At 43.7% G+C, this 24,090-nt stretch overlaps 1 long non-coding RNA gene across 1 annotated transcript in view; it reads right to left on the reverse strand.

Moving 5' to 3' along the window:
• LOC311268186 overlaps positions 1–24,090 on the reverse strand; it is a 58,414-nt gene that overhangs the window by 14,980 nt on the left and 19,344 nt on the right. The window contains exon 2 of the long non-coding RNA XR_014623942.1: positions 5,888–5,949. This is a non-coding gene — a long non-coding RNA (uncharacterized lncRNA). The remainder of the gene's footprint in view (positions 1–5,887; positions 5,950–24,090) is intronic.

Consider the following 24,090-nt stretch of genomic DNA (forward strand, 5'->3'; position numbering starts at 1 on the left):
CCACCCTTCTACCAGCTCTTTTCTCTGATCCGACATCAGATGAGATGATCCACTAAGTCTTAACTTGGGTGGATGTTCCGTAGCCTTAATCTCGCTCTGTACATGGGTGTGTGCGTATTTGTGGGTGTGCTGAGAAGTAAAGTCTTCCCTCAGCTCTAATCCACCTATTTTGTTTCGGTCCACTGTTTAGATTCAAGGTGGAAAAGTGCCGCGACGGTAACGTTTTGCCTTCTCAGTCCGTCTGGCCTTCAGCGCTGTACCTGCTGAGCCCAGAGACTCACCACCGTGGCTTTAACCCTGTCCCCAAGCATGTCCCTGGCCCGCACAAAAGCCATCTGGGGTGCGGCTGAGAGCTTTAGCAACAAAATAACTCTTTCAGTCTGCGCTCTGCATGGTTCTGACTGCAGGGCGTTGAGGTCGCCAATACCAAGACTCTTACTGGACCTCCTCCTCCTCCTCCTCCTCCTCCTCCTCCACCCCTCTAATCCTGGCCTACATGACTGACTCCAACTGAAAGCACCACACGCCAGAGGTGGGAGCCAAAAGCACTGTGAGATTCAAAAAAGACCACCTGCTCATCAAACTAAATTGCACTCACTGAAGGCAATAGGGGGAACATAGAGGATGAAAAAGAGGGGCGCAAGAGGGAAAAAATCAGTAAGAATAAAAAGAAAGAGTCACTGCTCTCCCTCTGTGATCTTGGCAGACAAAAGAACAAATTACATTTCTGCGTCATGGCACCCGAGGGTCAGAATCGGCATCGGGTCCCTCTCAGCGCTGTTTGTGTGCGAGCATGTTGATATAGGTTCCATCAGTTCCCACAAGAGAGCCAGAGAGGTGCACCGGCCGTCCTCTCAGCCTTTCATCTTGGCTTCTTTTGTATTCTGCTACACTCGTGTCTGTTGTCGCAGAATTGACTGTTATTATTCCAAACAGCATTATCTTTATTAATGCCACAGGTCTCAGGACTGTGCACTCCCCGTGAGCCGGGTCTGGAAAGAGCTGCAACCAATCTCCCTAGATAAAAGCTCAGCGGAGAGCTGTATGCAAGCCAGACAGCTCGGACAGGCCTTCATCCTCCCTCCTCGTTCTCAGAGAGAGGTACAGGCCCTACAAAGACTAAGATATGGCTTTAATCTTGGCACTTTCAGCCAGACAGAAACATTTGAACTGAGAGCAGCTCTCTACGAGGCTATCAGAAGTCACTTCAGGTTGTTGCGACACATGTCGGAACAAACAAACTGTATTATCAGTAAATACACTTTATTATATTTGAAAATAGCAAAAAAGAAAAGTAATGAAAAAGTTTTGAAAGCCTGAAAATGGATGGAAAAGTTTCGGAGGCTGCCGTGGCTTTAGTTGTCGGTGGCTTGGTGGAGCGGAGGCCGTTTCCCGAAGTCAGCCATGCATGACGAGTTATTTTAAAGGTGGTGTGGAGAGCTGACGTGTGGCCAGGCCGGGGCAGGGCAGTGGCTGGGCTTAGTGCCTCAAGCCCCCTCGCTCCAGTGGTCACACAGCATCAGCTCCCGGCCCGAGCCCGGACACTGATTTATGGGACAGGGGGATTACCATCAAACCAGCCGTGAGGACCACCCAGATGGTGGCACAGGACGCCGGCCGCACAAACACACGCAGGCACACATGCACGCAAATTCAAGTGTACTTATACATCCACACACGCACTTATATGTACCTTTTAACACGGCTATCCACAGAAATCCAAACAAAAACTAACTTACAGCTGCTATCTGAGGTGTTGGATATTAAAGTTTAATACTTTCTGGAAATAACCACACATGAAAAGCTGCGCATGCCGTTTGTAACAGCTCTGTTAACCACTCAAGTGCAGTGGGGGGGATTAGTTTGCTGAGGCTTCCTCATTAACACAAAGCTTTGTTCATCAGGGTTCAAAAGTGTCTACAGGTTTGCTTGTTTAGAGGTAATTCCACTCAATCATGTCATACAAGTTCTTCTTCTTTCTCACTTCACGTTTGCTTAAAAGGTTCAAGTTTAAAACATTCAAGAATAAGCAACAGATTATCAGCAGAACGTTAATAAATAACAGTACTGAGATATCTCCAGAGGTTAGCATGCTAACCAGTTAGCCCCAGCTGTCTTTTCTCATGATACCACTCCTGGCTCCCAGTCCGGACCACTAGCTGCATGGCTAACTGAGCTAACTAGCTAACAGCAGATGCTGCACCCGATTTGTTCGGAGTTCAAGCAGTGGCCAGTTATTACTTATTTCACCGTCATGCCAATGGAACGTCGGGTGAAGTTTCGTAGTCCAGAAAACATTTCTGGAGCTTCACAGAAAAACAGCGTCGCACTATAGATGGGGATGTAAAAAAAAAAAAAAACATTAAAAAACATAAAATGGACCCATGCTAACACTTTTAGCCTAGCAGCTTTTAGCGGTGAAGCTTCCGGCTTATTAAAGGGTGTAAAGGCCGCCACAGACTTGGGTTACACCAGACAAGTTGCACAGAGCTAATTTATGTTTAATTTTTCAATGTTTTTAAAATCAGTTGTTGCTGATAATGCTGCAACACATCTGCTCCAGAGATGTTTTGTAGACTACGAATCTTCACCTGACTTTCCATCAACATGAGGGTGAGCACATAATGCCTGAATTTTCCTTTTTGGGTGAGCTTATCCTTTAACGCACAGCTGAGAAGCGACAACTTTACATAATTTCTCAACTGAGCCCGATCCAAAAAAGACAGCCCAGGGAGCAAAATCCAGGCTCAAATTCAAAACCTTTGTTTGTTTTTCTAAAGTTGGTGACATTGATCTTGATGACAAGATAACAGTTTCCACTTTTCTCGAAGCGGTTCCGGACTTCTCTCATTTTCACTCCGAATGCGTTTACCATCCTTAATACTTTTCCACCAAGTCACATTTCCGTCCAAGAACATGTGCAAATACACTGAGCAAAAGAGGAGAAAAGGAAGAAAAGCACATATTTCTCACTTGCCAGGGCACAGCACAACTCAACCTCAAGGCACCGGGTTGGATGAGCCGAACAATAGGAGTCAATGACAAATCGGACGTGGTGCATTCCTTGGGCAAACACTCGCCTCATTAAAGGGAGACAGGTAGGCAAACACTCACCTGCCCTGAGCTAATAACACGTGTGGAGGCAAACACACAAACACACACACGGTCACACATGCACACACTTGAGCTTGTCGATACGTTGGGACAATGATGGGAATTTGACGGCGCAGAAGCGCATTGGCGTAAAGATAGGACCCATCTGAGAAAAGAGCAAAACAAAATCACCAAGGAGGAACCGCTCTGTTAAGTGTTTCTCTTAATCATCGCACTGCAAATATAAAACGAAAATGCATTATTTTAACATCACAATGGCTTCAGGAGGAGGATTTAATGTATTTTTTAATAAGTTGCACATTATAAACCACGTCTGTACGTAGCCGCCTCAAAACTCACTCTGCGTTTGCGATGTCCGCATGCTTGTGCGTCAGGAAATCATTGATGCCTGCGCTCACTTTCCTACCAAACAAATCACACACTATTTCCACTCAAGGCCTTTCTTCCCCGGCAGTGACAGCACCTCTTCGCTCAGTGGGATGCACCCTCAACGCTTCCTCACCATGTGACTCCCTCTAGCTGCCTCTTGATTGGAACGCTCTGAGGCAGAGAGGATGAAGAAGGAGAGGGGGGCGGCGGAGGCGGTGGCGGTGGTGGTGGTGGTGGAGGAGGGAGGGTGGGGAGCTGGCTGGCAGCGGACACATGAGAGAAAACAAATTCCTGCCCCATTGCCATGGAGATGAGTCAACAGCAGGTCGGAGGGGGAGCAGAGAGGGCCGTGGGTTGTGGGGCACAGGCTGACCTGCTGTAGTTAACAATTCATCCCCGTATCCGGCTCCCAAATGATTGGGCAAACACGGAGTGCTGCGGAGTCAAAAGGGCCCCGAGGGGCTGAGAGAGGGGCATCACCCTGGGGTGACATGCTGACAGGCACACACTGGTGGGTAGAGGGTGGACCAGCTGGAGGAGGGAGTAAGGGATAGGGGGCACCAGTGGGGAGGGAGGGGACGTTGGAGAGGGTACATTGAGTACGGCACAGTGACAGAACAGTATTGATGGCTGTGGCTTTTGTAAAGCCGTGCAATTAAATGATGTGTGTTAAAATGCCATTTTGAGGACGAGAACAATGTTTTAAGTAAACCACAACAAATATCACCCAGTAAATTCTGTCCCAACTCTTCATGTAAAGCTAAATAATTAACGACACTTGGCTAGCAGTTGTGCCAACAGTAAAGCAGGACTTGCGTCAGTTTTATAAGCCTAAACCACAGCAGCACTAGAAGTCTCTGGCATACATCTGCTCGGTTACAGATAGTGAGGAAATTTAGCACATCTGGGCGAGCTGCAGGCGCTGAGGAGCAAAACACTACTGGACAAAAAAGCTTGGGAATAAGATCATAACATCGCGTAATGAGGACTGAGTTTTCCCAACAGGGACAAAAACTTACGACAAAAGGTTTTTAACTGGTTATGTACGGTGGCCGACAAGGACAAACGCGCAGCAACGGCCAAACGCTGCAAATACACAAGATGCAGACCCAAAGACACACAAAACACATGCAACAACAAAATGCTGCAAACAAAGAAACGATGCAGAACCAAAGACACACAAACACACAAAACAAATGCGATAACAAAATGCTGCAAATACAGAAAAGATGCAAAACCAAAACGACACAAACCCCCAAAACACATGCAATAGAGAAATGCGGCATATTGAGTCAACACAACGGAAGTGTCCACACTTGTACCTGACGAGAGTGAGCAAAACTTTTACAGAGGCGACATAAAAAGGTACGTGGTTTAAACATTTGGTTGTAATCTTTTACAATAATATAACAATAACAGTTCAAAAAGATTAACAGATTTACGTAGGCCTAACGCTAGCTGATTGTACGTTTTCTGTTTGTTTTTTTAGCTCACTCTCGTCAGGTACAATACAGACTGGTCTATACAGTAATAGGTCCAGGTCGCGAGGTCGGGACCTCGTAGCGGCCTGGCGCTTTTCCGTTGTGTGGACACTTCCGTTGTGTGGACACTTCCGTTGTGTTGACTCAATATGCCGCATTTCTCTATTGCATGTGATTTGGGGGTTTGTGTCGTTTTGGTTTTGCATCTTTTCTGTATTTGCAGCATTTTGTTATCGCATTTGTTTTGTGTGTTTGTGTGTCTTTGGTTCTGCATCGTTTCTTTGTTTGCAGCATTTTTCCGTTGCAGCATTTTGTTGTTGCATGTGTTTTGTGTGTCTTTGGGTCTGCATCTTGTGTATTTGCAGCGTTTGGCCGTTGCTGCGCGTTTGTCCTTGTCGGCCACCGTAGTTATGAACCTCATTCACACGGCAGCCATTTTCTGCAATGTCACACTCAGGGTGGGAAGCTTGAATTAAGGTAATCAAGGGAGGGAGTGTGACAAATTGTTGTCCTTTTACAGCTTCCCAATTGATCAAGACAATGGGCAGTGAAAATCTGGAGGGACATCAGGCCATATTTCAAGGCAAAACAACATATTTGATTCTCGTAACACAGCTGCTCTGTTGTTGTTATCCGTGCTGGTTCAGGCATGTGTGAGCTGACCAATCAGAGGAGACTGGGTATTTAGGAGGGGTGGGGCTTAAAGAGACAGGAGCTAATACAGAGCCCAGAGGGGGGAATACAGTGTACACAGTGAGCGCTGATGTGCTTTTTTAGCATTAAAGCATGAAAACCTATTCTAGTTGTAACCAAAAATAAAATTATGAACCTGAAAATGAGCGTCATATGTCTCCTTTAAGCACATGGCTATAGCACCACATGCACACTGAAACTTTCGACAGCGTTTAGAAACATATACTCACCAGAAGCTCCCTGGGAAGCAATTAAAGGCTGACATCTCATTCCGAGAATTTGGATTCCTTCACTGTGAAAGAGAAAATCAAAAGAAGACAAACGTCACTTCACACCCCGACTGTATAGTATTACATTGCTATATCTGCTTAACTCTTCATTCTCCATTTGTGCAGCTGGGTTCATTTAGGTGAAACAGTGTTCGAGCATGTAATATGAGGTACGAATGGAAAACGGTTCAAAGCCTCAACCCACAGGACCAGGCTTCAAGACGCTGACCACTTTACGGTGGAGCAGAGCGCCGCTTGACAATGATGGGTCAGAGGCAGGAATAACAGCCGAGCGACGGGTGGATCTCATCAATGTCATTTCATGCAGAAGGAGAACCACAATGCTTCAATGCTGTACTTATATTAGGCTAGACCTTACGTAGTGTCAGCAGAAGCTGTCGTACTTATGTGACTTTATGCACTGTCACGGCCTGGTCTGCTCCTCATAATATTGGCAGACCGAAACCCATTATCCAATTGGCCGTCTTACTTTGAAGGGATGAAATGCCACCATTACGACAGACCTTTCACTGGGCAGCGGTGCAAGGAGGGCGTGTTAGCGGAGTGGACCTGTTACTGGTTCTCCCCTGCTACTCACGTCATAGCGCAGTGTTTTCATAAACACTGCTCAAGCATGTCCTTCCTTTACAGGGAATTAGGATCCTCTCTATAATAATCCACCCAACAAATCTTATAAATGAAAAACAGGACTACATCATTTATAACACGTCTGTCAGGGGGAAAAAAGAGAGCGAGAGAGGAGAGAAAGGAAGAAAAACAAGGGGAAAAAAGTAAGACCGTGATAAAAATAGCAGATGTTAACAGTCACTTCTCGAAAGGTGTGTCATTCAGGGAGTTTGGGACGAACTTCTTGGCCGTGGCTGTGCTCTATATTTAGCATATTTACTAAAATAAAAAGTGAGTTCAGTTGAGTCGCTGGCTCTGGAACTTTCTCCACTCCATTCATGACCTCAGCGGTGCAGCCGGCGTCACTCAATGACGAAATACAAACCATATAAAACAACAAAAAAGGACCTCCTCAAATACTCAGAGTACATAAGGAAACAACCGCAATTTAATGTTCCCCGTAAATGATCCTATTATGGCAATCCGAGTCCGAATCAACAGAAAAATATGGGTTAGCACAGTCTAAATTTAGAACAGTGAGCATTTTACATAAGAGCTTTAAACAGAACACAGCCTGAAGTTTGATATGAAAAAAATCAAACCTTTGAAAGGGCACTGTGTAGCTTTGGAGAAGAAACACAAACCCAGAATATTAATATTTACAATATTAATGAGGTACTCACACAAACTCAGAAATATTTATATTTTCCACTGAATAAACAAGCTGTTCTCAGATGAAAATAAGATCCCAGAACACTGTTCGAAGCTAGAGAGGTGGCAGGGTCCGCCAAATATAAACAAAGTAAAACAGTATGAAACTGTGTTGTCCTTTAAGGTCAGTTTGTATATTCAGTTTATTCAGTCAAGAACACAAAGAGTTTGTTTATTTAGTTTGTTCATCATCAGTTTCTCTTCTGATTAAAATCTCTTCCACAAAACTACATAGTGCACCTTTAAGTGAAGTTTGTGTGGCTCTGAAGTGAATAAAGGATGTGTGACACATGCAGACAGCGAACCATGTTTGTTTACTCTATCCCTAGATGCCGGAGATGAGCCTGTGTGTGGCAGGCTGGGGAGGATGCCCCTGGGCCAGGCTGAGGAGCAAGTGAAGCAGAAGTCCCATCTAAGCTCCAAAGCATGCTAGCATCAGGCCTGTAACTAAAACACAAGCATAAACACAAGCGATGTTAAGGATTACACCCTGCAATACCGCCGCGGGAAAACCACAGACAGCGCAGGTGTAAGCATCGCCGCGGACACTTTTCTTCGCCGTCTGCCAGTGGAGGTCTGACTGAGTGACAGCTCATCGTCTACCCTTGTCGGCTGCGTGAAACTTGTGTAAACATCTGCAGATCTGCACATCTATGTGTGTGTGTGTGTGTGTGTGTGTGTGTGTGTGTGGAGCGGGAGCCACAGGTGAGAACACACACAGAAGGATTACAATGGCCTAATGTCATGTCAAAGAAGCCTCGCAGCACAATACCACACATACTTTCAGAGACTGTAATGTGTTTTGTTTTTTTTCGAGAAATTGCCTTTTGATTCATCATGATTTATGTTATTCATCTCATGTCGCCTCGGGAGTCGAATCTGATCTGAAACATGTCTGCTGCACAAAACATTTTAAACATTGTTTACACCGATAGGATGTTTCTTTTCCAAAAAAAATCAAAAAAAAAAAAATCAAATTTAGTGAGAGCAGCAGGGATGGAGGCAACTTTTCCTCAGTGAACAGCACCCTCTAGAGCAACACCCTACTTCCAATCCTGCACCTCACTCTCATTCCTGCTCCTGAGAAACAGCAGAAAACTAGAGTCCGATTGCAGAGTCATCAGCCACAAATGCTGCAAATAAAAGCCAAGAATCTTCCTTTAATGTAAAAATAAGAAAATCAGACGAGCTCGCAGGCGTATCGCTGTTTTTTTTTTAAAAACAGGTTGTCTTGTCCTCTGGCTCATTTCTGCCACACATATGCACGATTACAGAGGTGAGGTCGAACGGCTCATTTTCCCAGTGTGAGTTGATAATGAGGCAGGCCGTTATTAAGATGTTTGCTTTAATCGTGTTCAGGGTTATTAGGGGGCGGTTTACAGTACACAGGAGAGATTAAGGTAGGCCACGCATGACGGAAAGAGCCGAGGAGGCCAACGATAAGCCGGCTACCCACAACTGTGAAGCGGGCTGAGAAATATGAGCGCACAGTAGGACATGAAACCCAGCAAGACAAACCTCTCCCCTCTCTTTCTCCCTCTCTCCCCGTCTCATTCACCCTCTCTCTGTTTTCGCCTCAACTCATGTTACACAACCACAAAGGAATGCCTCATATATCGGAGACAGATTTAAAACAAGCGGAAAAGAAAAGAGCAGTAAAGAGGGGACAGCGGAGGGATCCATAGAAGCAGTAGGGGTTGCTTGGTTCTTTTATGCTCGTATAAACGGACAACATGGCAGGGAGCTCTGGCAGCGCCGCAGTGGCACACAAGTTCAGACACATACGCACCCAACTACTTCACACATGCTTACATAAACTAAATCAGCCCGGGACGCGAGGCTGTGCGTGCACCAACCAAGGGAGCGCTGTACACGCTTTCTCTATATTTTTCCATGCCATTAATAAAAATAGACATTGTACTGTTTCAATACGTTTTGTTGGCATTCGGGGAGCACTTGAGAATCCATCACTTTACGAGCTTCATAAACTTTCCCACAGAATTCCCACCCATTTTTCCGTGCGTTCGACCCACACACGATAAAGTAGCACTCAATTAAGGGATGGCAGACGGAGCCTGAAATGGGGCACTCATAAGCTGCCCAAATTTAGACGTATAGCACCGAGCACCCACGTTGCATTAAAGGTGCACTCTGTCTTTTTTTTGGTAAGAATTTTTAATCAGAAGAGAAACATTTTAATTGATGGATTTTTCATGCTTCAACAAAATAAATACTCAAGCTGTCTTCGGTTTCATGACCGAATAAACTGAATATACAAACTGACATTAAAGGTGCAATGTGTAGAATTTTCGAATTTTAGTCGAAAACATAAAAAAAACTAAAATTACCAACAAAATAACAGTTTTGAAGTTATCATTTATATGTAATATATAACAGAGATATCTACTCAAGTTAGCATGCTATCAGTGTAAACACAAACACTCCCCCTCCATACAGCTAGCTGCACATCCATCTAAGCTAACGGGCGCTACAGTACATGCTTTGTTAGTTAGCAGCAGTTAGCAGTTACTCTGGTTTTCCTCTGAGGACAGCTTGTTTATTCAGTTATGGAGTTTATATTAATTATAAACAATATTATATTCATATTGTAAACATAATTAAGTTTCTGAATGTCTTTTCCAAAACTACATAGTACCCCTTTAAAAAATCCTATTTCCTGACATGTATAGACAATGAAAAGTCATTTATTAAGTACAGTTAGAGTAGTAGTTTTTGAACACATGAAAGAGAGCAAACTGAGCTGAACTGTGTCAGTAACATCAGGTGGATCAACACTTTTGGATTATTAACCCTCCGCGGTTAAAGCACTTTGATAGGGAGACAAAAGCTGGGTTTTGTTGCGTCACCATTATCAGTGTCTTTGTCGCTGTATTTTATGCAGCTGCCTAACAAATAAAACGCACAAAAAATGTAAGATTAAAATAAACATTTCACACATCCTTTTGGTCGGACTGCATTAGCAAAAGGTGTGTGCGTGTGTTTGTCCATGTGTGTATCAAGTTAGCAGAAGGTCAGAGTGGTGAAGTATTAGCGCACTGTTTGCTCTCCTCCATGTACTCTTGGGGACCAGCCTGTTTGAGAATTTGAACAGTGACGTGTGAAACCAGTGAAAAACAGGACATAGCGCCGCTCTGTTTGCTTAAGAACACCCAGAGAATGGACCGCCATGACAAAACAACTCCCTCGGCCTGCATTCCTCCTGTCCATCAAACCCTACCTGTAGAACAAGATATGACACAGAGCGGAAAGGAAGTTACAAGAAGATCGACTTCGTGGTGCGATTACTTGCAATTTGTTTCGAGGTTGTCAGCTCTCTGACCTTTATATTTGACCTCAGGAAACAGGCATGCATCCACACGTTCTCTGTCTTCAACATTTTTTCCAGAATGTCATATCTGTGATTAATTCCTATACGTCATTTTGGAACGGATGGATTTCAGTGAGCAATCGATGATGAGGAATTTAATTTTACATCATTATGTAATCAGGATGTGATTGTCTTGCATGGAAAGGTAACCGATAAAAGAAAACCTCCCAGCATGCACTATGCGGCGGTTAAAACATACATGATGGAGAGTTGCTGCGTGTCTTTAATGTAGTTTAAGATAAGTCTTCGTTTTTATGTTTTAACAGTAATCAAAGCATTGCTAACGATGATAACGGTTAGTATTTTATTCAGTCGTCACACTTTTACACTTTGGAAAAAATAACTGGGAGTGGTTTCATCTTTGAACAAATATTTGAACACAGTAGCTCCAACAGGAGCACCTACAGCTGTTATTTACAGTGATAAAGGTGACATAACAAAGTTAATTACTTTATATCATTGTTATCATTCATCTATTATATTACTATTATTAGATACTGTAGGTCGTCTGAACTGTAGATAAATAATTTTCAGACATTAAAAGATTGTGTTGACTCAACTAGAGAATTCTAATGGATTTATGTGCAACTGAATAAATATCAACTTTATACGACCAGAAAATTTGTTTTGAATCAAATTACAATTAGAATTAATTACGCTGTTGTGCCACAGGACTGCAACATAACAAATCACATCTTGACACATCACATGACTTCTCGTCAGTGAAAACAATGTGCCAGTATGAAAACAGCTGACTTTAGAAATGTAGGCCACTTCACTCATCAGTAAACTGACAGCACAGTCATTACTCACAGTCAAGAATCAAGCACATCGAGTATTCCTCCGATGGTTGAAAGCTGCATTTGAACTGTGTTTTGTATTTCTGAATTTCATCCAAACTTTCTTGCCACGGAGCTGAAACAATAACTTAATGGACAGAAAGTGAATCAGCAACTATTTTGAATATCAGTCGATTGTTGAAGTCAGAAAATGAAAAATATTTGCTGATGACAGTTTCTAAAATGTGATTATACGGTGCTTTACCGTATTTCATATATTGTTAAAATCATTGGAACTAAATGACCAAATATAATCAACAATTTCAGGCAGAAACTAACAATCATTTTCATTACTGTTTAATCTGCAGATTTTTTTAATTAATCGATGAATCGTTTGATCTATAAAACATGAAAAAGTTGTGAAAATGAAATTCCTGCCAATTGCTTGATCATGAAAATACTTTACACCTACACTTATACATACTCTAATTGATACAGTGCTGCTTGGTGTCATGATGTATGACGTACCTCACATTTTAAAACACCAAATGCAACGACAGTTTAATAACCTTTCCTTTCTTCTGCCTTCTGTCCAGCATCTGTTATATCAAACATTTTAATGATGTTTTCAGCGGAGATGCCCGACTTGCTCTTATGCAACGTGTGATTGAGCCTATGAAAACAAACCGATGGATCCGATAGTAAAACAGTGGTGACACTGGGTGGAAATCAATCAACTGGAACATATGAAAAGGGAAGAGAGGCACCGCGAGATTCCAGCTCCCTCCCCGCCCCCTTCCCTCCCTGCCATCATCCTCGTATCAGAGGAGCCATTGGGAGAACTGGATGTGATTTGTATGTGTGTTTTTGAAGAGGGGTGCTCATAAACAGCCATGAAAGGGGCCCCTCTATTCAGCCCGCCAGCAGAGATGCGCTTCACTGGGCCGGCCTTTTGTCTTCCCCTGTTCACAAAACCTTAAGCAGAGAAAAAAAAGGGGTTGATTCTCTCGATGTGAGCGGGCCCAAATGATGCCATTAGATTGGGTGCCCGCTTTGGGTGAAAAAGGCTTCAGTAGCGTTTGAAGTGATTTAAAAGATGCAGGAGAGAGCTGCCTGCAAATCCTGTTTGGGAGGAAGGCTGGAGGAGAATGGGGAGGTAAAATGCCAAGCTAGCGATCATTCTATAGTATGCAAAATTGCTCTCAACTCCATAAGTGCCGTGGATGTTAAAACAAAAGACGCGGAGCATTCCTTTGTCACGTGACGAGGGTCAATGTGCAGTGGTGGTGCGTGGGGTCAGGAAGTTCACCAAACTTCCCACGCTGCCGTACACCGTAAGATTGCAGTAAAAGCCAGTAACACTCTTCATTATTGGCAGGGGAATATAGTTTCCACAGGGGCCGGTGCCCACACAGGGATGAGCCATCAGAAAAAAATAAATAAAGCAGACTTCCTCATCAGCATGACAAGGCTAACACACAGGGTTGGGTCGAATTGCTTTGGAATGTCGAAAGGTTACTAAATACAAATTACATGGCTATTTTTGTAATCAGTGACGTTACCCACCGGATTACAACAATTGTAATCTAATCCCAGTACTTTTAAATTACTTTTGGATGGCTTCAAAATCAAACTGTGACAGTGTTACAGCTTATACTAAAATACATTGATGGCGATTCCCACAATAGTTATTTTTCTCCTTAAACATATTAAACATTTCCAATGCAAACATGCTGTTTTTGGGGTGCTGTTCTTTCATTTTTGTTGCGGCCATTTTTAATTCAAAGCCCACATGGAGGAGGAAACTTCAGGAGTGCTCGCAAGTTCAAACAAAATGTGATGAAAGTGCTCTTTGGTAGGGAACAGAGAAAAATCTAAGGCAGTGTTCTGGCTAAAAAGTTGAAAAAACCTTCAATCAGATGGCTATTTCAAGCTGAAATTCGTAAGAACATTGACAATTCACGTTACGGTAACACCCTGGAGACGACAGTTTGTGGGTGGGTTTCTACTCAGTTCATTTTTAACATGCATTGTCAATGTTTTCTAAGAAATTCCGTATGAAATAAACAGCTCTTCAACCTTTTTTTTCCAGAAGTGTTTTCTTTTTTTTTTTAATTTCTGTGTTCCCTACCGAAGAGCACTTTCATCACATTTTGCTTCCGAGCACTGTAGACTTCTCCTTCTCCATGTGGCCTTTGATATAAAAATGGCCACAACAAAAACTCACACACAAGAAACAGCATCCGACATGTGGTAGAGTACACACAGTACACTGGTACATTGTGCCAGTATCATTTTTTGTAAGATTAGCCCTGGATGTTCCTCTTTTTTGCCAACATGGAGGAGCTGAGTGAGCACATTTTCCATTTTATTGTTAACAAAAAGGAATATAAACTCCTTTAGCATCCTTCAGAAGAGTTATTAGACTATTTTAGGATAAAAAATGTATCACGTAATTCTGGTCAATTTAACTATAATGTAATTACTGATAACAATCTGATGATAACACTGTGTACACACTGTAAATAGAGGATGCTACTTCATGTCATTCATCTTGCCTATTTATTTGTTTATTCTTCTCGTTTATCCATATTGTTTTGACATGTCTAATTTGTCTTCTGTCATCTGATTACGTTGTCTTGATCACATGTCATCCAAGCCCACACCTGCTCAGACAGCAATGACACAATTGGGATGAAAGAATGAATAAGAAAAACATTTGTGTTTTTACATAAATCCTGAAGAAAATATACCAGATGATGTCACAGTGATACACTAACTACACAGTACAGTTACGTCACCTATTGATACTTTAACGCTATAATGCAAATAGACAAAGCCTATGCACCTTTCCACTCGAGCGCTCGAGAACCAGTGAATGAAGCAGGTGATAATTCGACAATGACACGGTGCCAGCCAATGCCGTTGTGAGGGGCATGTCATCACGGTGCCCGTTTGTCGACAGCAACCTAATAGGCATGAGAACCTGACAGTGTCAACAAAGGGACAGTGCCAAACAAAACCACTTGTTGTGAGTGAGTGAGAGGGCCAGCTACTAAACAGGCTAGGTCCGGTTCCACTACACTCCGCTCAGCCCTCATTTCCAGTTACACTATGTCTCCTTGACATCTCAGCTATCAGGAAGAACAGTTCATGTTTGTTTTTCTTTCACTCATCAGGTGTTATTTTCGGCTGCCGCCCACGCTCACTGTCAGATGACCATCTTGGTATTTGAAGTCTTTGAACGATGACTTTAATAAAATTTACAATTTCTCTTGTCAGTGCTGCTGCCTGTGACAGACTGACAAGACAAATGCATGACATTTCATCACTTTCCACTCATAACCTAATGAAATAATAAGCAGGTAGATGATTATTATAAGTAGATCTGATTGTTTACATGTAATTAGTCGTGTAAAGTCTCGAGATGGCAAAGCAATCATGTTTATGGTGAGATACATGGGAACATTAACAGAAAAAGGCCTTTTGTTCTGATGCTTGGCAGTCTTGCAGAAAAAAGGTACCAAACTATCTTAACCAGTATGTAAAAACGTCATTTGAGATTATTTCTACACACCAGGTGAGGTAAGAGTGAGTTGGTTGGAAACATTCAGTGACTCAAAGGGGCTAATGGGATTTCCCCCGCTTGGTGTATTTGTCAGCTGTCTGGCCTGCCAAACAATATCACCTCTGATTGCACATGACAGGGCAGTCTAATGCCCTAAATACCTCACTTATCAGTGCTCGTTAGTAACACAGTTTGAGAATTTGAGATAAACTTTCTGCTGCAGACTACAGTCACCTCTGGGGATGTATGGACAGTAACTTTATGAGAACACGCTGTTCTCTTCTGCTCGTTTTCAAGGTTCGTCTTCCACTCAGGAAAGGACACAGAAGCTACACGAATGAAGAGCAAGTAATTAACCAATGCCGAGCCCAGCAGGGAAGCTTGAACATCAAGCAGAAGTGCTGTAAAAAGAAACGCGAACATGACACCAGTGCAGCTGCTCCTCGACAGCTTCAGAGCAGGTTTTTTCCCACATACTGTGCTGTGCATGTTACGTCAAAGATAACGAAATCAAAAAGACAAACCAAATGTGTTAATGACAACAACATGATGATATTTTGTTCTTCTGGAAGGCAAATACGTTCGATTACACCAGTCAATCAAACTACGACTTTCCTCGCCAAAATATTCCTAGAAACTGCCAGGGCTGAACGGAAAGACAACATTGATCCTAATTCCAACAATCAGTCTTTGAGCCGGGGTTTCAATTCAACACCACCAGCACCAGTTCTCTTATTTAAAGGTACAGTTCAATCCAAAATCAAAAAAGCATATTTTTCTTCTTACCTGCAGTGCCTTTTGTCCATCTACATTGTTTTGGTTTGAGTTGCCAAGTTTTAGAGATATCGGCTGTAGAGATGTCTTCCCTCTCTTGAATATAATGGAACTAGATGGCACTGAGATTGTACATTTAAAAAGCTAAACAGCAGTGCCTCTTTCCAAAAATCATGACCCGGTTACCCAAGATAATGGACAGACCTTGTTGTGAGCAGTTTCATGTCAGAACTATTTTCTCTCTACCGAACAACACATGTATCGCCACACAGAGGGAAGCATGCATCTACTTATGGATGAGAGGCTTGTGTTCTTCGCAGTGCAGGATGTTAATATCTTTTCAGCTAGATTCATTAGCTTAGTTAGCTCGCCTCATGTCCATGAGAAGACGAATGCTTCCCTCTGCATGGTCATATGGTGTAGGTCGACAGAACTCTCTCTGGCCGATATCTCCAAAACTCGCCAATTACCAAAGCAATCTAGATGGATAAATGGCACAGAAGGTAAGGGTAATGTGTTGAAATTATTATGATGCATTTCAGCATTCTTGTGAAACCAAGTAGCAGGTTCTCAAAGATGACACTAAAGCCTAAATGCAGTATGCCCTGGAGGCCATGATGTCAGTGGAAGTCTTTACCAGGAGGCTTGATATGGGTCCTGTGGGCTACTGCTGATAAGATTGAGGAGCAGGTCATTACGAGACCCTCAGCACGCTGCTCGCTGGCTAACAATGCTGCCTCAGTCCCAGCTATCGGACCATCTCACGACAGACCACATGTGGGTCTAGCAGGACTCAGGTAATCAGGGCTGTCAGAATGGGACCAGCTCCTCTTGCAGAAACCATCTCCACCCTACACAACTATTTCTACTGAGCATGCCAGACAGAAACTTGCACAGGAACTCATTTTAGGATTTGTCTTTACGAGTAGGAAAAATTAACTTCTGATGGTGGCTGGGGACTTGTGCAAGCTCTCACTTTGAGCTGCATTTAGCAGCAGCGTCAAGCAAACATTTCCCACCTCCTGTCTCTTCAAAGTGACCCTCCTTGCACAAGCATCACCACAGACTCTCTGTCAAACCGGTTGGTGGCGAAATCACTGTTCATTGTGATGCCTGTTGTCATAGATACACCCAGGTGCTGCTCACGAGCCAGCGCAGAAGAATCAGAAAGCCAAGGCTCTCACTAATCCTTCTCCATACCACAGTGTGTCAATAATCAGGAATGCACTGCCTAAACTAAACCATTGTTCCTCTGCCAACAAAATCACAAATATAAGCACTGACACTGCCTCCGGGCACTGCCGTCTCTGGGACGGGGAGAGAAATGAACTGAAGAGGAACAACAAGAGTCAGAGATGGAAGAGGGGAGGCTTTGATATCTCTCCAGACAGCTTAATACTGCCTAAATCATAAAGCTTTCTACTTCAGTGCATGGGGGGATGTATAGTGTTGTACTGCTGGAGATTGACTGCAGCAGTTGAGTGGTAGCTTTTTCATACAGTAGGACAAAGTCGGAGCTCCTGAGAGGACCAGCTGCTGTCAACAGTTGGGAGGCTTTGAACTTACCACTAAGCCCTGAGACAGCAGGAAATATCCTCTTCACTTCTTTGAACTCGGCCCCATTAGAGTTCAATTCAGAATATAGAACGTAATGAAAAAATAATCTCACAAGGATTTATATAGACGCACCTGACAATAGCGTCTGATCTTTGTGAACAAAAGCAACTAGCGGTTGCCCGCCGCATGGAGTAACTTTTATTACTTCGCACCAGAGGATAGTGTGTGGGGAGCTGCCATTTTAAGAATGATTCAGGACTCTCTAAAAGCCATGTGTCTCCTGTGTCATCTCTTTTATATGTCTTACTATTAGAAGAAGTTCAATTGCAGCTGAAATGTAAGAGTCATTTCGACAAAAAGGCGGCAGCAACTCAACCAAAGCTAATACTTTAAGATCAGACAAGCAGACATGAGTGGTTCTGAGTCCTTCCTATGTAAGACAATAGCTTGCCTGTTGTCTCTTGCCTCTGTGCATATGTGTGTGTGTGTTTTCAAATGCTGCGGTATGATAAAACAGAGAAACGCAGAACTGGGCGAACGGATGCGGCCGGAGTGGTGAGCCCATTGTGGAATACCCCGGCAATGAACAAGTCCTCCTGAGAGCTTTCTTGTGTGGGGTGGCTAGCCGCAGCAAGTTTATTTCCTCGAGATATAAGGCCTCGCTGCAAGCCACAACAATGAGCATCTTTGTCGGGCTACACTATTATCTTTGCACATTACTGCAAATGACAGGAGAGGGTAGTGTGTCGAAGATCCCATTTAATGAGCTCCAGGTATGTGCTTGTCATAAAACGAGAAACTAATTTAAACATCTGCAGAGCTGAACTCATGTGCCTTCAGCGCCAGAGAGCATGTCAATGCCGATCTGAAAGATGCTTAGTCATTTTAAGAGGTCTGAGGAGATGAGGTCCACATAATCTGATCAGTTATACTCAATAGAAAAAACTTTGGGATAAGAAACAGAATTCTAAGGAAACAAATGTCAATTTCAAGCAGCTTTCTTTGACCTGAATCGTAGAGGAAATGTCTACTTTGGAGGCTTTTCCATCAACATGGAACCTGTTTCGTTCCAGTTTGTGCATCTTTTAATTGAAGCATGCTGAGCATTTTGACCGAATATACTTTGATTCGAAACCCGAAAGGTTTGTTCTCAGCAGGAACCAAAAATAGCGTTTAGATTTCCGTAACCTGAGGTGCAAATGGAAGCGAGTGTGTCCTAGTGTTCCTGTCGCTGTGCATTGTGCAACGCTCTCTGCTGATAGCACATCCTTGACTTCAATGCTTCCACTCAGAACTTGAGGAATCACTAATACTCAAAGAACTGTGAGAGCTCACAAACCAGAGCTAATCTGGAGGAAAAGAGCTATTTGCTGCATACTCGTACCGAAAACAAGGCTAACCTTTTGGCAAGTTTGGCAACCTGATAAAAATGTCTTCAACTTAATGTTTTGTGTTTTTTAAGTATCATTCTCATCTGCACAAACATGTAAATGCTCCAGACTCTGATTGAATCATCCATACTTGGTGTAAATGTACCTAAAGAGCTAAAAACACACATACAGTAGACTTGTCAGCAGGTCAAAGGCAATGAGACAAGCAGATGCACTTGACCCTTCCCGCTAGATTACAGCTCAACCTGAACTTGACCCCTCCGTCACCTGATTTAAGAGCCTGCATTTCAGACGGAGCTGGTTGGTTGAGGATTATCTGACCCCAGACTTGTAGAACTTCGCCGTCCTCACTTGGCAAGTGCTTACTCGTCCTGATGTCATGCGTCTAATTGCTCTCTCTGCGTGGGATGTGAAGTCTGATATAAGGTACATTGTTGACTGTGTGCACCGGCTTGTGTGTGTGTGTGTGTGTATGTCATCGGGAGCCAAGCTAACACTTGCCTGCAGCAACACACACTCATGTCTTCACCCGCCACAACCTATCATTACCGCTGTCACGTAGCCACCTCCGCAGCGGGCCTCGCAAGCCTCGACAACCACCGGCACACACACCTGGAGGGCCAAACACTTAGTTCCCAGCTTTGTGCTTCGTAAACACAGCCTTTTAACACACACACACACACACACACATAGGATAAAGACACACACACCTATTCATATCCTGCAGCCTCAGCTTGTACCTTGCCCCTCCCATTTGCTGTAAAATATGTCTCACTTTTCTATCTCCCCGACCGCAAATGCTTTAGTGCTATTTAATTTATTTCCTTTGTTATCAATTGCCTCACCAGCTGAGCGAAACAGCACACACTACAGAGCCAGGTTGGCAGCCGCTTCCAGGCTGCTGCTGTGACAAGACAAACAACAGGCCACAGTATGCATTACAGAGCAAACACAGTAAGAAGATTCTCGGAGGTTGAGAGGTACAGCTCAACAAAAGAAAAGGAACTTTCTAATCCAGTCTCAGGTCAAGCAGATTACGATTCAACAAGCCTGATATTTGACTGCAATGTCTTCCTCTCGTGTGTTTCTTCATCAGTGTTTGCTCGAGCCAGGACAACTCGAGAGCGCACATGGTTGAAAGAACACACACGACTACTGAGCAAACATGTAACACCTGAGCTTAGCCCGCCTGCCACACATGCGTGACCTTTACAGAAGCTGTCACAGTGACAAATCAGACGCAAGAAAGACTTCTGAGGATCCCAGCCTGCTGGTTTAGGGCCGCTCAGTACAAACAGACACTTCAGTTAGAGTTAATCGAGGGAACAATGGAGGACCTCTGGAACGTGCTTCCCCAGCAGAAGCCTTTGAGGAAGACAATCGAGGTGGTGTTTGCCCTCCTTTGTCAAGTTACAAGGTTGTCCTGGGCCTGTGCTTGCTCTGCACCATGTTCTATTCAGAGAGAGCTTAGTGTGTAGCAGGTTACTTCTGATAGGTGTGTGAAACCCGAAACTCAGTCTTTAGAGGCCAACTGTGCAAATGGAGAATCTAGAAAAACAGCATGCCGCCTCACAGGCCTCAATTACCAGCCATTAACAGCGGATTATCCAGAATATCAATGCGTTCTCTTACAAGGACGTTGAACATCAAAGACCTCTTGGAAATTGAAGATTGCAGCATGCCGTTTAATAAAAATGTGTAAATAGTTGGAAGCAGAAAATTGTACCAGACACCTTCATCCGGCCCACATACTGCGTGGGATGATGGCACTTGAGCGGTCCGCTCCTGTTTGCCAAATCTGAATTCTGCTATCTGGGGAAGACTAAAAGTTTAAAGAAATAAGAAAAAATGGGTAATGTAGGTGCTGGGTGTTGATAAAGCCCCCAGAATGGGTCCCAGGCTTTGAAGCCAATCTTACATAGTGGCTAAACCATGTAACTACAACGTCAGGTGATGCACACTAGCTCAAAAAGATGTCTTTCCCACTGGCTTACTCTGTGAAAGAAGTGACCTTCAAACAGTGGATACAGGTTTTTGAGCATCAAAACACCATCATACTTGTATCCATTTTGTCCAATAACATTAAGGAGCCACACGATTAAATCATTTTATCAATATGTTCAAGTTAACCGGGGACAAAATGGAAGTTAGTATCTAGTCTGTAGCACACAGGCTCTATTGGATCAACGATGCGGAAGATCCAGGTAATTTTACACACAGGAAGTATTTCTTGGCTTCAGGCACCGCTGAGCAGCTTTCATAAGATGAACCTCAGACGTTCTATACAGTTCTCATTATACATCCATGGTTTTGACAAGGAATAAGATTAGAAAGTGGAAAACAGGATGTTATCTCTGATTATGTCTCATCTCGGTCTCATTCGAGTTGAATGTGTCAATATCCACGTTCGTGATGAAAGAAAAATCCTCACTGGGTAGCTGACTGAAGTTTATTAATTCAGGTTTATAAAAACCTGATCTTTACATAGTCCTTTTACTATTGTGATCAAAAACATTTATCCCTCCCATTACAGATAATTTAGCTGGTTGAAAACATACACCCAGCCACATGCAAGGATTACTTCTTTTTCTTTCTTATTTTTGTGCCTGTGTGTTCGGGGACATGTGTGTATGTACTGTGTGTTACGAATGACCTCATCAAACCCAAGAATATACAGCGGAGGGGCCTGGGCAACATCAGGTCTGAGCTACGCCACAGAGCCCCGACGGTGTCTCCTCGCTTCATTTACATACAACAATATACAGGTCCACAGCCCACTCCCAAAACACACATACACAAACCATTCACGGCATGCTAAACTCAATCTCACTCAGAGCGCGTCTGTGTGCATATATGTGTGTGTGTGTGTTTGTGAGTGGGCTGAAGAAAGGGCAAATTTCCCGAAAGACATGTCATCTTCATTCAGTGTGGTGAGCAGAGTGTTTTAGAGGCGTTCAGCGAGATGATACAATGGTATTGTTGGTCAAAATCAGTTAAGCACTGTTATTTTTCATTTTTGTAACTAACTGACAACTCAAGGGCAGGCTAATGTAAACCCATTCCATCACTTCGCCGCTGTTCGAGTCACCGTATGTGACTGCTGTGAGAAATATGCAGAGCTGTCTCCAATCAGAGAACTTGGGGAAAGATCCAGCCTCAGGATATGTGTGTGTGTGTGTGTGTGTGTGTACATGCAGAGGGCTCAGGCATGATCAAACAAAGCACATCCAGGTACAGTGTGCCATCTGTACTCCCCCCCCCAACCCCCAAAAATTTACTCTCCCCCGCCCTCTCCATCTCCATGCAGAGTCTTTGCGGTATATGGAGTGTCAGAATGAAAGAGGCCTTGTCTAAGAGGCTAATCCTCGGGCGATTAGTCAACGCGTCTCGATTAAAAGCTGGCAATGCTGCCACACCCCCGTTCCTCAACCACCCCCCCCCCCCCCCCCCCCCATTGGAAATGGCAGCCCACAGGTGTCCATACAATGTGTCTCATTACAAAAAAATGGGTGGCGGGAGGTGGGTCGGGGGTGACTTTCACATGGGGCAGGAGAGGTGCCTTCACAAAAGGCTTGACAGCAGCTCCACGAGTGCCGGCACAGCAGCCTTGTTGGAATAAGTTGTTTTTTTTAACCACGCTGGTGTTAAATGAGCTTTCCCTTTCTCGAGAAAGTAAGAACCAGAAAAGTCAGTAATAGAGTGAAAGACTGAGTGAAAGAAAGAAGTGGGACATGTATTTTTGACAGATTATCCCTTCATCAGTCGCTGTTTTCTGTAAACAGCCATTTTGAAGTGGAAGGATTGAGAGCAGAGACAGGTATTTCACCTAATCAGCCTCATACAGCCTCGCTTTCCATCAACATAAATACCTCATCTTAAGGGTATCACCGTGCCAGAACATGCCTTTAATGACTAAAATATTCTGACTTTGATGAAACTGTACACAATGAGGTTTACATAAACTTTATATCCCGATGCTCAGAGGGAGCTTCAGTGCACAAATGGGCACCAACTGTTTGTGTTGAAGTAGATGACTGTGACTAAGTCTATGAAGCGTTTTTATGCTCTGTTTTTGACGTTTGTTAAGCACATAAGTGTGTATTACACAGCGTATTAAGGGAGTGATGTGTCGATAAAGGTGGCTAAAGCTAAAGCCCTGTTTTCCAACATGAAGAGAAAAAAGCAATTAATCATAAAAGAATGAAATTTTTAGGGCCTGAGCACCAAATGGTGAGAGTGGTGGCAAGACTTTCTTCAAATGCAAGGCGTTATAATGTCTTTCTGTCTGTCCCCAGAATAAATTGCTTTTTGCGGGGGCTAAAGACTCTGAAATTCACAAAACTTTGCACATGCATTGCAGATGGTGAAAATGTAAGGTTTTATGGTTGTTGGGAATGGTTGGGGCAAGAGCGGTCGTCGGTGCCCCCTAAAGAGCAGCCCCTGCAGATAGTTTCACCTAGACATATGAAATTTGGTACAAATGTGTATCGCATCTAGACCTACAGAAAAATCTCTTGTTGCCATGACCTAAACCCAAAAGGAAGTTTCACTGGTCTCCTGGGTGAAAGTTCTGTGTTTATTCGACCCATCCTTAAGTCCAACCTCAGCCCTGCATGGGCTTTCTCGCTCTATATATACCTGACATATTTTAATGCGTGCTATTTGGACGCATCTGCTCTCTGCAGAAGTTAACCGGGACAACTGGTGTATTTGGACTTTGGTGTATTCACTGCACACAATTAAATTGTGTAAAATAATGTAAATTGTACACAGATTGAAGAGCTTAATTCCTCCATTGTCATTGTGAGTTTAAGCCATCTTTCTTAATCTGCTTCTAGTTAACCAGTGGCAGCTTGAGTATCAGGAAATGACCTTCGGCCCTGGGGACAGACTACTGTACTTCCCCAATCACATCCATCGTGTGCCTAACCTTGAATGAAAGCTCAGAGGGGGAGGGCTGTGTCTTTGGAGACCGGACACAGAGAGGAATCACTTACCACTTTCCCCAAGAGACCCCAGTGGAGTTATACAGAGGAGGGATTCAAATAACAATGGCAGGAGGGAGGGGCTGAATGTTTCCTGAGATCACATGTTGTTCAGACGACCACAGCACTTGCCAACCAGCCAGCCGGGCCGGCTGTACGCGGAGGTCCACAGGGTGAGAACACACATGGTTTGAGTTTGGCTCTGTGTAGGACCGGGAGGAAAGAAGGGGCCTGGTAACAGGAACCCTCCAATTCTCACTTCCTGCTTCTGCTGGAAACGTGATCTGAGTGCCCGTCGTGCCCATCAACACAGAGCGCAGTGTTGTCCGGCAGCCGAGGGGATAGCATGTTCGTGCACGGGGACACCCCATCACACCGAATCAA

The sequence above is a fragment of the Pagrus pagrus genome (genome assembly GCF_965226575.1).
Source record: "Pagrus pagrus genome assembly, chromosome: 13".
NCBI lineage: Eukaryota > Metazoa > Chordata > Actinopteri > Spariformes > Sparidae > Pagrus > Pagrus pagrus.